The 13,914-nt window shown below is 37.6% G+C and overlaps 1 protein-coding gene across 1 annotated transcript in view; it reads left to right on the top strand.

Annotated features, from left to right (window-relative positions):
• LOC112047492 (claspin) overlaps positions 1 to 13,914 on the top strand; it is a 43,076-nt gene that overhangs the window by 15,253 nt on the left and 13,909 nt on the right. The window lies entirely within an intron of this gene.

Here is a 13,914-nt window from a genome sequence, read left to right as displayed (position 1 = left end):
AGTACCCAGAAATACGGGGATTATACAGAGACTATAACCTTCCTCGATAAATGGGCTATCTAACACTAAAAGAGTTTTTCAAATCGGACCAGTAGTTCCTGAGATTTGTTTGTTCAACCAAACAAACAAACTCTTCAATTTTATAATATTCGTATATATATAGATGAGTTATTTATTCTATCAAAATCTTTTTAATGCGGCATACCAGTGCAGGTTTAGATCTGCTTAAAATACTAAACAAACCTAATAAGATAAGATTGAGGCTTTTAGTAATGTCTGGGGGGCGGGGGGCTATCTAATATAATATTTGTATAAAAAATATATTTTTATTGCATAATTTCTAGGAAGGAAAATTGTGTACGCAAATAGGTATTATTATGAATAAAATCTGCTCGAAAAAAATAAAATTGTATTACTAAACAAGTAATTAGCAAGAGGCGGTCTTGTGCAAAAAAGAAGAATTTATTAAGTATTATTTAACTGGGCGAGCTTTTAAAAATCTCTAATAAAAACTGGCAATGTTAAAGGTATTGTTTATGTTGGATGCACTGACACTCGCAACATCCTTCCGCTCTTTTATCTCAGTCCCTCATTTTGTACTATGACGGCACCCATCCCGCTCTTTCCCGAGTTCACCCGCGCGTCCTTCAGTACGTCGTGTCCTGTCTCACTCAACTTCAATCAATGCTTTTTTTTCTGTGGTGCGGAGTAGTTGTGTGGCGTGCAAGAAATTCTAGTCAAGTAAAAATATAAAACCCAAACGAAAGTACACCTGACAAAGGTAGTACTCAATTAAAATGGCGAATGAAAATAAAGAAGTCGGTGACATCGTAAAGAAATGCAAAATCTTGCTTTTGGACATCGAGGGGACAACAACATCGATCAGCTTTGTTAAGGTAGGTCTAAATACCTGACCGGCCGGCGTTTTACATTTAAACACGTGATATTTTTATATCCTTTCTGACAATAAGTATTTATTTATCCTTTGATCGTATTACTTCAACTAGCAAATTTCATGCCGAAATTCCTAGTTTTGTCTCGCTGCTGAGAAATGCAAAATGGTCGCGATTTCGGATTCGCAACATGGAGGACAAATTCAAAATGGTACCTCCTCCTTATAAATTCAATTTTATTATTTTAGAGTAAAAATACCTCGTGGCAAGTTACCTGTAACAAGTAAAGAGGTTACTATCAAAATGCTTTTATTTTAAATTATTTGTAAGTAATTTGCGCATGGTATTTATGTAAATAAAGTCGTCAAGTTCGCAAATATTATTTATTCATTTTAAATTGATTTAATTATATCAAATAGCTTAGTGAAAACGTGTTTTATAGAAATTTCAGTCGACGCCTACCGGCATAAACAGCTGTTCGTCGCAGCTGGCTGTTAAAAAAATGTGGAACAGTTAACTGTCCTTTTCATACGGACGTCATGTCTAGAGTGTTGTCTCTTTTGCGCTCGTCATAAATACATGAAATCTCGGCCGAGTTGATAAAATATGTAATTGATGTTTTGTTTATAGCTTTCGATTGGTAATGTTTTTTATTATTTTATTTAAATTAGTCTACATATTTAAAACTGAGCTGTGGAATTTATAACAAGTTTGCAGAAACTGTATGAATCTTTTTTTTGTATTTTTACATGTAGACAGACTACAGCCAGCCGGCTTGTATAGAGTATGATCTATTCGTAACCTTATGCTTATGTTAATAAAAGTCAAATTTGTATGCGATGTTTTAAGTAGATATAGGTATTATAGGTGTTTGTACCTGAGTCCGTTTTAACGAAAGCGAAACTTCGGTGCGTGTTCATTGTATAGGGTCCAATGGTCCAGTTTTTTTGTACACTGTCTGTTCAATTACAAGTAACGACTACCTCGTCGGTATGATGGTTGGCTTAAGTTACTGTTAATGAAATTCAGAATTTACCTTCATTGTTTGAAACAAAGAATGTTGACAGACTTTTCTTTCAAAAACTGTAAAAGCTTGGATTTGTAATTTTTGGTGGTTTTGGAAAACCCTAAAGAAGTGTCCGACCGAACTGATTTCGGTTTCGGCCAAAAAACGGGTATTGGCTTATTGTCAATTTTTCATTTTCTGAAAATGATATTTGAATCAAGAATTTTCTTAAATAAAAAAGTTGATCGTCTCATCGAGATAAGCTGCTCACGAAAAATTAACTTGTTAGTAGGTAGGTAGATGTAAAAAATGTTCTACGGATCCCTGACTATTAGTTTCGTTTTCGGCTGAAATCCATCCGAAATCGAAACTGAACTCGTGTTGCATGCTGCGACTGGACGAGCTCTCGTTGAGCTTTCTCGTTGATGTTAGAGAAAGCCCCTTTTTTTGTTATGTAGGTACCTACTTACTTACGTATAATGATTATTAGGACAAATACCTAACTAGGTAACTTAACATCTCGTTACTTACATAAGTACTTCGAACTAACCAGGGATGATATTTTGACTTGACTTTTGAAGAGTGAAATCATAACTCTTCAAAAGTCAAAAGTCAAAATTCATTTATTTCAATTAGGCTTAGTTTACAAGCACTTTTGAAAGGTTAACATTATGTCATAATTTAATTTAATGGTGGTAATAGGTAATAGTCGAAAACTTAAAACTAAAGTTACGAGGGTTCCAAACGCGCCTTGGTCCGAGAAGAGCCCACAACAAACTCGGCCAAGGTTTTTTTTTGTTTACCACCATTTTACAAACTTATTTATAACTAAGCACAGTCGTATATTACAGTTTAACGCCAAACTTCTTTTCGAACATTGAGTGTTCATCAAGTCCAATTTGAACAGCAATTAAAATGCTTCACTAAATTTGGATTTTGAACAGATTAAGAGTAGTCGATACGGAGAAATCTTGAAAGAAAAATTAAAAAAAAAATGTATTTTTAAATGGATTCAGTAGGTTGGTTAAATAGGTACCAATTGATTTTAAAAACTAATCATCGATTCTAAAAACTAATCACCTCTTAACCTTAGAAAACCGCATCGATTAATGCCAATGTTGTCGAAATCGATTCATTGTTCTTTGCGAGTCTTTATTTCCAACTAGCGGATGCCCGAGGCTCCGTTTGCGTAAAATTCTGTTTTTTTTTTTCAAATTATTCTGCTCCAAGGTCGAATCTATACCCAATTTCATCTAAATCGGTTTAGTGGTTTAGCCTTGAGAGTCGCTAGATTTGTTATTGAGATAACTTGTACATATGTTTTCTGTGCGATAAGTATCAAATTGTAGTATTTTCAAAACAGGTTTTTTTTTATTTAAGTACCGAAACTTTTTTTCTTTTTGTACGAAAAAGTGACAGTAGCGATGTGGAAGTTTCGGTTTCGGCCGAAACTGAGATTGAAACCGAATTTCGGTTTCGGTTTCGGCTGTAGAAACTAGTTTGGGTCGGACACTACCCTAAATAGATTGGTCCTGCTCCTTATCTCGCCCATCTTATCGAACTATAAACAAGGAATCTGAAGTAGCCTACCCACACGAATCTCACGCTTAGGTGGTTAATCTCAAGTAGAGATTGGTTGCTGTGAAACATTTGAAAAATCCGCTAAGAACTAAATTTGCGACATTGGATTAAGAACATCTAATGGATGACGAAGTCGGGGGCGTCCCTAGTCTATTTAAAATTCAACACTCAAAAAATATTAATTACAATTTTTGCAAGAATGTTACCTTTTGGTCTTTCAAATAGTTCAATATGTAATAGGGATGATGATAGTTTTTAAATTGTATATAAATAAAAATAAGTCGGGTTTTCCTTCCTGACGCTATAACTCCAGAAAGCACGAACCGATTTCCACGGTTTTGCATTCGTTGGAAAGGTCTCGGGCTCCGTGAGGTTTATAGCAAAGAAAATTCAGGAAAAGGTAGGGGTAGGGTAGGGCTAGAGTTGGGTAGGGGTTAGAATGTTTACATCGAGTTTCACGCGGACGAAGTCGCGAGTGTCTGCTAGTTGTATATAAATTAGGATTATGCTAATAGTAAAGCAATTTTAAGTAACAGGATATCTGCGATCATTACTTTCGGAGTTACAGGGATTTAAAGGATCAGATTTGCGGCTCTGCCACGGATCCCTGAGAAACGCCCCATACAAAATGCACGAATTAATGACGTCGTTGATTCGCTGATCATTAGATTTGTGTGGACGTTCAATTTAATATAATATAATTATTGAAGAATAAAATAATTTTAGTACATTTTGAAATTTTATAATCGTATTTATTTTGCAAACATCCAGTCAATCTTTGTTTTTTACATAGTAATTAATTAATACTGACCTTATTTACCTGAATTTCTGAAAAAAATCAATATTTTCAGACCTAGTCATCATCCCCATTTACGATATATTAAAGAAAAACTATAAAAATACATAACCTCGTGTGCGACGGTATCATTTAAAATTTGTGCAAATTATTGTTCAAGGTCGTTATCATTTGTAGCAGTATTAGTACTGAATATTTTTAAAGTAATTCCACACAAAGAAAGATGGTACAAGTATACTGTGAGTACTTGTTTGAATAATGATTAATACAAACATTTGAACAGTCTACTTTTTCTTACTTACTTTCTTGTGTGTGTTGTCTTAATATCCTGTTGCAATCTATACTAATACTAGCGGACGCCCGCGACTTCGTCCGCGTAAATTTCGATGTCAACTTTACGACTACCCCTACCCTACCCTACCCCTACCCCTACCCTACCCTACCCCTACCTTACCTACACCCTACCCCCATCCTACCCCTACCCCCATCCTACCCCTACCCTCCCCGTACCCTATCCCTTTCCTACCCCTATCCTACCCGTACCTCTATCTCACGCGTACCTCTATCTCACGCCTATCCTACCCCTACCCTACCACTTCCCTATCCTACCCGTACCTCTACCCTACCACTACCCTACCTCTACCCTACCACTACCCTAAACCCGGCCCTAAACCTACCCTACCCCTACACTACCCCTACGCTTCCCTACCCATACCCTACCCTACCCTGTAACTTCTCTATCTTACTCCTACCCTTAGCAAAATCGGTCCAGTCCTTCGAGAGTGGTGGTATGACCAAGAGAAATAGAGACTTCTATGCTAATAGTATAAAGAGGTAAAGTTTGTGTGGTTGTAGGAGGTAATCTCTGGATCTACTGGACCGATTTGGAAAATTGTTTTACCAATAGAAAGCTACGTTATTTGCGAGTGTCATAGGCTATGTTTGATCCCCATATTCACACGGGAACGGGAACTACGTAAATGAAAGCGCCGGGCGTCATATAGCGGAATTTCTGCGTCTTTTAGAAATTTTGTATTATCTCCGAAACTATTTAAGTAATTAACATACTGTAAAGGGCAAATCTTATCTCCATAATATCCTTGTGATTATTAAATAATTTATTTTGATAAGGATTAAAGTTTAGTAGTATAAATAATGACGTAAACCTAAGTATATAAAATTAATAATTTTTAAAACACAAAAGGTACTATAACTGCTAATATATAGAAGATAGATATATGGCGTCGCGGACTTTTTTGTAGAACTTTTAAAGATACATAAAGTCTCTATACATTAATTTCAATTTTACACAATGGTTAAGGCAGCGCATGCGATTAAGTCTGTTTAAAAGGTTTTTAGTCCGACCTGTATGACAAAAACTGTGATAACTCGGCTAATATATATGATACCACTATAAAATATAGCCTATAGCACTCCCCGATAATGTAGCATTCTACTGGTGAAAGAATTTTTAAAATCGGACCAGTAGTTCCGAAGATTACCCCATTTAAAAAATGTGACAAACTTACAAACTTACAAACTTTACCTCTTTATAATATTAGTATAGATTATAAACCTGAAGAGTTTGTTTGTTTGGTTGAACGCGCTAATCTCAGGAACTACTGATCCGATTTGAAAAATTCTTTCAGTGTTAGATAGCCCATTTATCGAGGAAGGCTATATACATATTATCCCCGTATTCGTACAGGAACGGGAACCGCGCGGGTGAAACCGCGCGGCGTCAGCTAATGTGATAATCATAGCTGGGCACCGTTAATCAAATAGTTAACTTCGTTAATCCGCTACAAAAAAAGGTAGATTCGTTAAACGTTAAAGCGTTACATACCGGAAGAATTAACGCAAGTTAACGTTAATCGTTAATCCGTTAATATGACTGATTAATATTGCATTTTTATATCATTGTGTGAGATTGGAAATTTACCATTGGAAAAATAAAGATGAGCGCTGGGGAAAAGTGCCATAATTTGTTTTTAGTTGATTTTATCACTAATTTTAACATAAATATAGTAATTTGTTGATTTATTTGAAAAAAAAATCTTTCATAATTTCTTACTTGTCTAAACCTGTTAATCACGTCGCGCGGTAAATAGTAGTCATTGGATATCCGATTTACGGACTTCTGCATATTAACGGAAGTTAACGGGTCCGTTAACATTTTTAAAAGTTAATCCGTTAATCAAAATGTTAACTTCGTTAATTAACGATTAACGGATTAACGAGTTAATGCCAAGCTATGGTGATAATCAAGGTTTGAGGAAAAAATAATTACGATTTACTTTTATTACATTTACACTGGTTTTCGTTTGATTTAAATAATAAGATTTTTCTCTAGAGTTATTCTGTAATGATGTTTGTAATTCGCAACAGCGAGAGTTTCGTCTCTATACCTGTCTCAGTCTATATTAGCTAACGTACCAAATCATCTATATCTATACTTCTATACTAATATTATAAAGAGGTAAAGTTTGTAAGTTTGTAACAATTCTTTGAAATGGGGTAATCTTCGGAACTACTGGTCCGATTTAAAAAATTCTTTCACCAGTAGAATGCTACGTTATCGGGGTGTGCTATAGGTTATATTTTATATTTCTATCATTATATAACTACTGAGATATCGCGGGTTTTCTCTTACAGGTCGGACCGAAAAACTTACTTATTCGCATGCGCTGCCTCAACCATTGCGTATAACTGAAATAAATGTATGGAGGCATTTTGAACCTTTAAAAGTTCTATAAAAAAGTCCGCGACACCATATATCTATCTTTTATATTTTAGCAGATATAATATCTTTAGTACTTTAATAAATTATATAAATTTTAAACTAAGGTTTACGTCATTATCTACACAACTAACTTAAATCCTTATCAAAATAAATTATTTAATAATCACAAGGATATTATAGAGATAAGATTTGCCCTTTACAGTATGTTAATTAGTTATATAGTTTCGGAGATAATACAAAATTTCTGAAAATCGCAGAAATGCCGCTATATGACGCCCCGCGATTTCAATTACGTGGTTCCCGTTCCCGTGTGAAAATGAGGACCAAACATAGCCTATGACACTCGCAAATAATGTAGCTTTCTATTGTTAAAAAAATCGGTCCAGTAGATCCAGAGATTACCCCTGACAACCACACAAACTTTACCTCTTTATAGTATTAGCATAGAAGTCGCTTGGGAAATTATAGTCTTTTGGTCATTGCACCACGCTCTAAAGGCTGAACCAATTTTGCTGAGGGTAGGGATAGGATAGGGGTAGGGAAGGGATGGGATAGAGGTAGGGTAGGGGTAATTTAGGGAAAGTGTAGGGTAGGGTAGGGTACGGATAAGGTAGGGGTAGTGTAGGGTAGCTGCAAGGTAGAGGTAGGGGAAGGATATGGAAGGTATAGGATAGGGGTAGGGTAAGGTAGGGTACGGGTAGGGTAGAGGTAAGGTAGGGTAGGGAGGGGTTAGGATTAGCGGTAGGGTAGGAGTAAGGTAGGGGTAGGGTAGGATAGGGTATGGATAGGGTACGGGTAGGGTTAGGGTATGGGTAGGGTGGGGGGAGGGTAGGGTTAGCGTTAGCGGTAGGGTAGGAGTAAGGTAGGGGTAGGGTAGGGTTGGGTAGGTTTACGAGCAGGGTAAGGTAGAGGTAGAGAAGTTTACATCAATTTTTACGCGGACGAAGTCACGGGCGTCCGCTAGTAATATACATTTAAATGCGAAAGGTCACGAAATCTCAAAACCGCTTGATGTACAAAGCTAAAATTTGACAGAGAGGAAGTTTACTATGCGACTAAATTAAGACAATTAGCCACATTTGTGCGCCTCAGTTTTGACGCGCCAGTAACAGGTCTAATAGTATAAAATCATCTCGCTGCCGCGATGTTACTCTCTTTACACACACACCGCTCTTGTGCGCGGAACTCATCACGTCGCGACTCTCCGCACTTGTCCTTTGACTCGTGCTAAAAAACCGACAAAATAGGGAGCGGTCGGCCGTACGAATAACGTTGCCACGCTACGTCTCTGCCTCCTCTCCTCGCTAATTCCCATACCACGGCTCTGACAGGCAAATGAAATTTAAAAAAAAATAGACAAATTAAATTAAAAAAAAAAAATAAAACATTTAACCGTCATTTAGGTAGGTGGAAATACCAACAAGTGAGTGTTTTTTTCGCACCTTTTTTAAAAACTATTTATTTTTCTAATAAGTGTTCCTTGTATTAAAAAACGGAGTGAAATACATGTTCCCTATTTAGCAGTAGGTAATAATTACCTAGTAGCGGAAGTTAGAAGTATGACATAATTATCATATTCGCCCTATAACAAAAGTGTCAACTAGCCTATTTGTAAGCTAGTTACCTGTAAAATAGACGTTAGGTACGCTTTCTGCGAAAAGATTAATCTAGTACCCATGAATATAATCTAGCTATTATGAAACTTCACTTCAACACTTAACATTAAATGCAGTCTGATCCAAACTTTATGACCTTCGGGAGGTTTAAGAGAAAAAAAAACTAATATAATGGGTATAGTAAGCCATTTTTAAAAGATGAATACAGGCATTGTTTTCCTACCTACGAAAATTTATAATCTCCAAACCAAAGGATTAAGTAGCGTTATCCATTAATGCTCCCAGGCGGTTGATGACACTTTCAACAACTATTATCATATTATTTCAATCAATTTGCACGAAACCGTGTAGACAATAGCCATTGTATCTAAATCATCAATCATCTGTTGGAGAAAACCGCTTGAAAATCTGTTCCGTAGTTTTGAGTTTATGGCAGACTGACAGACAGACGGTGCGGTGGGCTTTCTTTTATAATATATACATAATATAATATACCTCATCATCTCCATTACTAACCCACTAGCGGACGCCCGCGACTTTGTCCGCGTGGAATTCAGTTTTTCACAAATCCCGCGGGAACCATGGATTTTTCCGGGATGAAAAGTAGCCTATGTGTTAATCCTGAATAAAATCTATTTCTGTTCCAAATTTCGGCCAAATCGGTTCTGTAGCCGCATTGTAAAGGAGGAACAAACATACTTACACACACACACACACTTCGCCTTTATAATATTAGTGTGATATTCGGCTCACTTCTGAGCTCGAGTCTACTCTCAGAATGAGAGGGGTTAGGCCAATAGTTCACCACGCTGGCCCAATGCGGATTGGCAGACTTCACACACTCTGCGTGTGTGTGATAATATACCTAATTGATGAATTATGTATTATTATTGTATATGAATGATGTAGGCAGATGTCACTGAAACATGACTGTAGGAATAATTACATTACGTAAAGAACAATCCTGTGCTATATAAGGATGGTGGGCTTACATGGCCTTTTTAACAAGCTGCTAGCTTTTGACTGCTATGTAGTAATGAGACACTTGAAACATCAGGTGTCACGTGTCGTTGCAAAATATACGAGTAGAAAAATACTAATTATAATTTAGAGAATTAAAACTGTAAATAGGTCGGAAATGTATTTATATAAAAGTGGGCATTTAATTGTAAATAATGCTGTAGTGGTGGTAATATAAAAAAAACCGTTATAGACCAGTTGATATGATCTCTGCCTCCGATTCTCCGGAGGGTGTGGGCTCGAATCCGATCTGAGGCATGAACCTCCCAACTTTTCAGTTGTGAGCATTTTAAGACATTAAATATCACGTGTCTCAAACGGTGAAGGGAAACATCGTGAGGAAACCTGCATACCAGAGAATTTTCTTGATTCTCTGCGTGTGAGACTGTTAGTATACCAACTACTTAACAAACATAAATACTGAGACTGTTAGTATACCAACTACTTAACAAACATAAATACTGAGACTGTTAGTATACCAACTACTTAACAAACATAAATACTGAGACTGTTAGTATACCAACTACTTAACAAACATAAATACTGAGACTGTTAGTATACCAACTACTTAACCTAACATAGCTACTGGTACTGTGAGTATACCAACTACTTAACAAACATAAATACTGAGACTGTTAGTATACCAACTACTTAACAAACATAAATACTGAGACTGTTAGTATACCAACTACTTAACAAACATAAATACTGAGACTGTTAGTATACCAACTACTTAACAAACATAAATACTGAGACTGTTAGTATACCAACTACTTAACAAACATAAATACTGAGACTGTTAGTATACCAACTACTTAACAAACATAAATGCTGAGACTGTTAGTATACCAACTACTTAACAAACATAAATACTGAGACTGTTAGTATACCAACTACTTAACCTAACATAGCTACTGGTACTGTGAGTATACCGACCACTTAACAAACATAAATACTGAGACTGTTAGTATACCAACTACTTAACAAACATAAATACTGAGACTGTTAGTATACCAACTACTTAATCTAACATAGCTACTGGTACTGTGAGTATACCGACCACTTAACAAACATAAATACTGAGACTGTTAGTATACCAACTACTTAACAAACATAAATACTGAGACTGTTAGTATACCAACTACTTAACCTAACATAGATACTGGTACTGTTAGTATACCAACTACTTAACAAACATAAATACTGAGACTGTTGGTATAACAACTACTTAACCAATAGTTCCACTTAACCAGTAGCTTTCTTTATACTAACAATCACCAATATCTTACTTTAGTTAAGTAGTTGGTATACCAACTGTTCCAGTAACTTCTTTGTTTGGTATTAACTTTTAAGATAATTAAGTGAGTCCATCGATTTTCGTCCTAATTAAAATTGTGAATGATAAGATAAATTTTGTTCCTAAAGAATTTTTATTGCTTTAACGATTTCGTTTGACTGCTCGAGTTGAGTAATGTAATATGAATTTTAATACTTTTATCGAGTTGTTAAATTTTCGATATAAATATTTGATTCTACTGGGTAACAAAATTTTGTCGTCGTTATCAACCCATATTCGGCTCACTGCTAAGCTCGAGTCTCCTCTCAGAATGAGAGGGGTTAGGCCAAATAGTCCACCACGCTGGCCTAATGCGGATTGGCAAACTTCACACACGCAGAAAACTAAGAAAATTCAGGTATGGTATGCAGGTTTCCTCACGATGTTTTACTTCACCGTTGCCCCGCACCAGATTTGAACCCACCACCTTCCGGAATCGGAGGCAGAGGTTATATATACTGGGCTATCACGTATTTAAATTTTGTATTATTTTATATTTATAGTATAAAAGTTTCATATAAAACCCCTGTATAAAAAGTACATGGAGATGATAATATGATGATGATCGATCGACCAAGTATCGAATCAACAGAGCCTAACAGTGGAATTCATGGACTTTGTAGGGGCACCCCCAGGGGATCAAGCAGCCGCTGAGTGTCGAATTTAACCTCTAACTCAGCGGGTGAATGATCCTCCGGGGGTGCCCCTACAACGTCTATGAATTCTACTGTTAGCCGCTGAGTGTCGAATTTAACCTCTGTTTGTTTGAGAATTTGACACTCAGCGGGTGAATGATCCCCTGGGAGTGCGCCTACAACGTCTATGAGTTCCACTGTAGTGCTAGCCACAAACGGTCAATTATTCTCACGTTTCTGTAGCACCCACGACTATAATTGTTCGTGTGTTGGTCACTGCTTACATGACTTCTATAGCATGCCGCGTGGGTACTGCCGTTTGCTTTTCAGAAACGTGAGAATAATTGACCGTCAATGACAACCTTAAATCACTTTCCTCTGTTTTCAATATTGTAATTGGAGCATAAAATATTAACCTTTGAAACGAAGCGGCTCTCCCCGCCGGGGCCGGTCGCTGTCTAGGCTATCCGGTTTGGACGGAGTCGCAGTTCGTTAACCCACCCTGTCGCATCGTACGGCGAGTTTCACTAGCGTGGCACGTTATGCTAAATCGTTATATTGTCTCTGCCTTATCTATTTTTGTTTATTGCCCTCGAGTATTTGTGGTGATAAATACGTTGAAAAACTAAGCCTCGTCTACTGTAAAATCATGCTCTATCCAGTGGCGTAGCTTGGAGGGGCCCTGTATAAGGCCGGCCCGTCCATACGGCGAACGGAGTCGCTCCAGGCGCCAAATCCTACAGATCGCCTAAATGATAATCCTAGTAAACCGTTGATGGTACTGCGGCTGATTTTCAATTGGTCACCCCAGAGTATGATCAAGAACTTCGCGTTCCTTTCTTACTTTACACTGCATCTGCATATTATTAGAAGCAAACAGGAGAGGCGCAATCATTGGATCTCGCTCCATTTTAAAATTTACTTCGGGCCGTCGCTGGCCCTGTATAAAGTTAGTTGGGGAGCCCTGTAGACGAGTGGCACTCTTAGCTTTTATAATGGAAAAAATCACCTTTCGTAATGGCAATTAAGAGAGCCGTGATAGCCCAATGGATATGACCTCTGCCACCGATTCCGGAGGGTGTGGGTTCGAATCCGGTCCGGGGCATGCACCTCCAACTTTTCAGTTGTGTGCATTTTAAGAAATTAAATATCACGTGTCTCAAACGGTGAAGGAAAACATTGTAAGGAAACCTGCACACCAGAGAATTTCTTAAATCTCTGCCTGTGTAAAGTCTGCCAATCCGCATTGGGCCAGCGTGGTGGACTATTGGCCTAACCCCTCTCATTCTGAGAGGAGACTCGAGCTTAGCAGTGAGCCGTATATGGGTTGATAACGACGACAAAATGGCACTTGGACGCACTATCTACAGTCTAAATGAATTAAATTACCTATTTAAATTAATACATTTAGGCTCAACTATTATTAAAACCCGTTTTCATAATAGTTGAGCCTTATCATGAAAACCTTTTCACGTATCCATAAGCAATGGCGTGTTGCCAGTGATGAGCTACGGATCCGAAAATTGGTCGCTAACTACGGGCCTTATTAGAAGGCTCAAAGTCACTCAGCGGGCAATGGAGCGAGCTATGCTTGGAGTTTCTCTGCGTGATCGAATTAGAAATGAGGAGATCCGCAGACGAACATAGCTCAGCGAGTCGCGAAGCTGAAGTGGAAATGGGCCATAGTTCAAAGAACCGATGAACGTTGGGGTCCCAAGGTGCTGGAATGGAGACCCTGCACCGGGAAGCAGTGTTGGTCGACCCCCCACTAGGTGGACCGAGGGCATCAAACGGTTTGCAGGAAACCTCTGGATGCTTGCTGGATGAGACCGTTGTGCTTGGAGGTCCATGCAAGAAGCCTATGTCCGGCAGTGGACATCCATCGGCTGATAATGATGATGATCCATAAACAACCCTTTAGCCGGTAGTGGGTGGGGACACTTGGCTCTAACAAAAACTAGCTCATAATAGATTAATATTTTACAAATGGATCTCTAAACTGAATTATATTTGGTAGAAGACCCCTCTTTCAAAGACTTATTCAACAATACCCCACACGGTGGAACCTTTTCGATTTAAAAGGCCTAAGTTATTGCATCACTTTTAGTCCGGGATCCGTAGATTTTTTTACAACTGCTTACTAACAAGTAGCTTCATCTCGATGAGACGATCAACTTTTTTATTTACGAAAATTTTTAATTCTGTTAACTAACTGAGTTATCAGAAAATTAAAATTTCTGAGCGCCGGAACGAGAAAATGTACCACGCAATTTTTAGGACATTGTGGC

This window comes from Bicyclus anynana, chromosome 21, assembly GCF_947172395.1.
Source record: "Bicyclus anynana chromosome 21, ilBicAnyn1.1, whole genome shotgun sequence".
Taxonomy (NCBI): Eukaryota; Metazoa; Arthropoda; class Insecta; order Lepidoptera; family Nymphalidae; genus Bicyclus; species Bicyclus anynana.
This window is presented reverse-complemented; position numbering and strand designations above follow the sequence as displayed.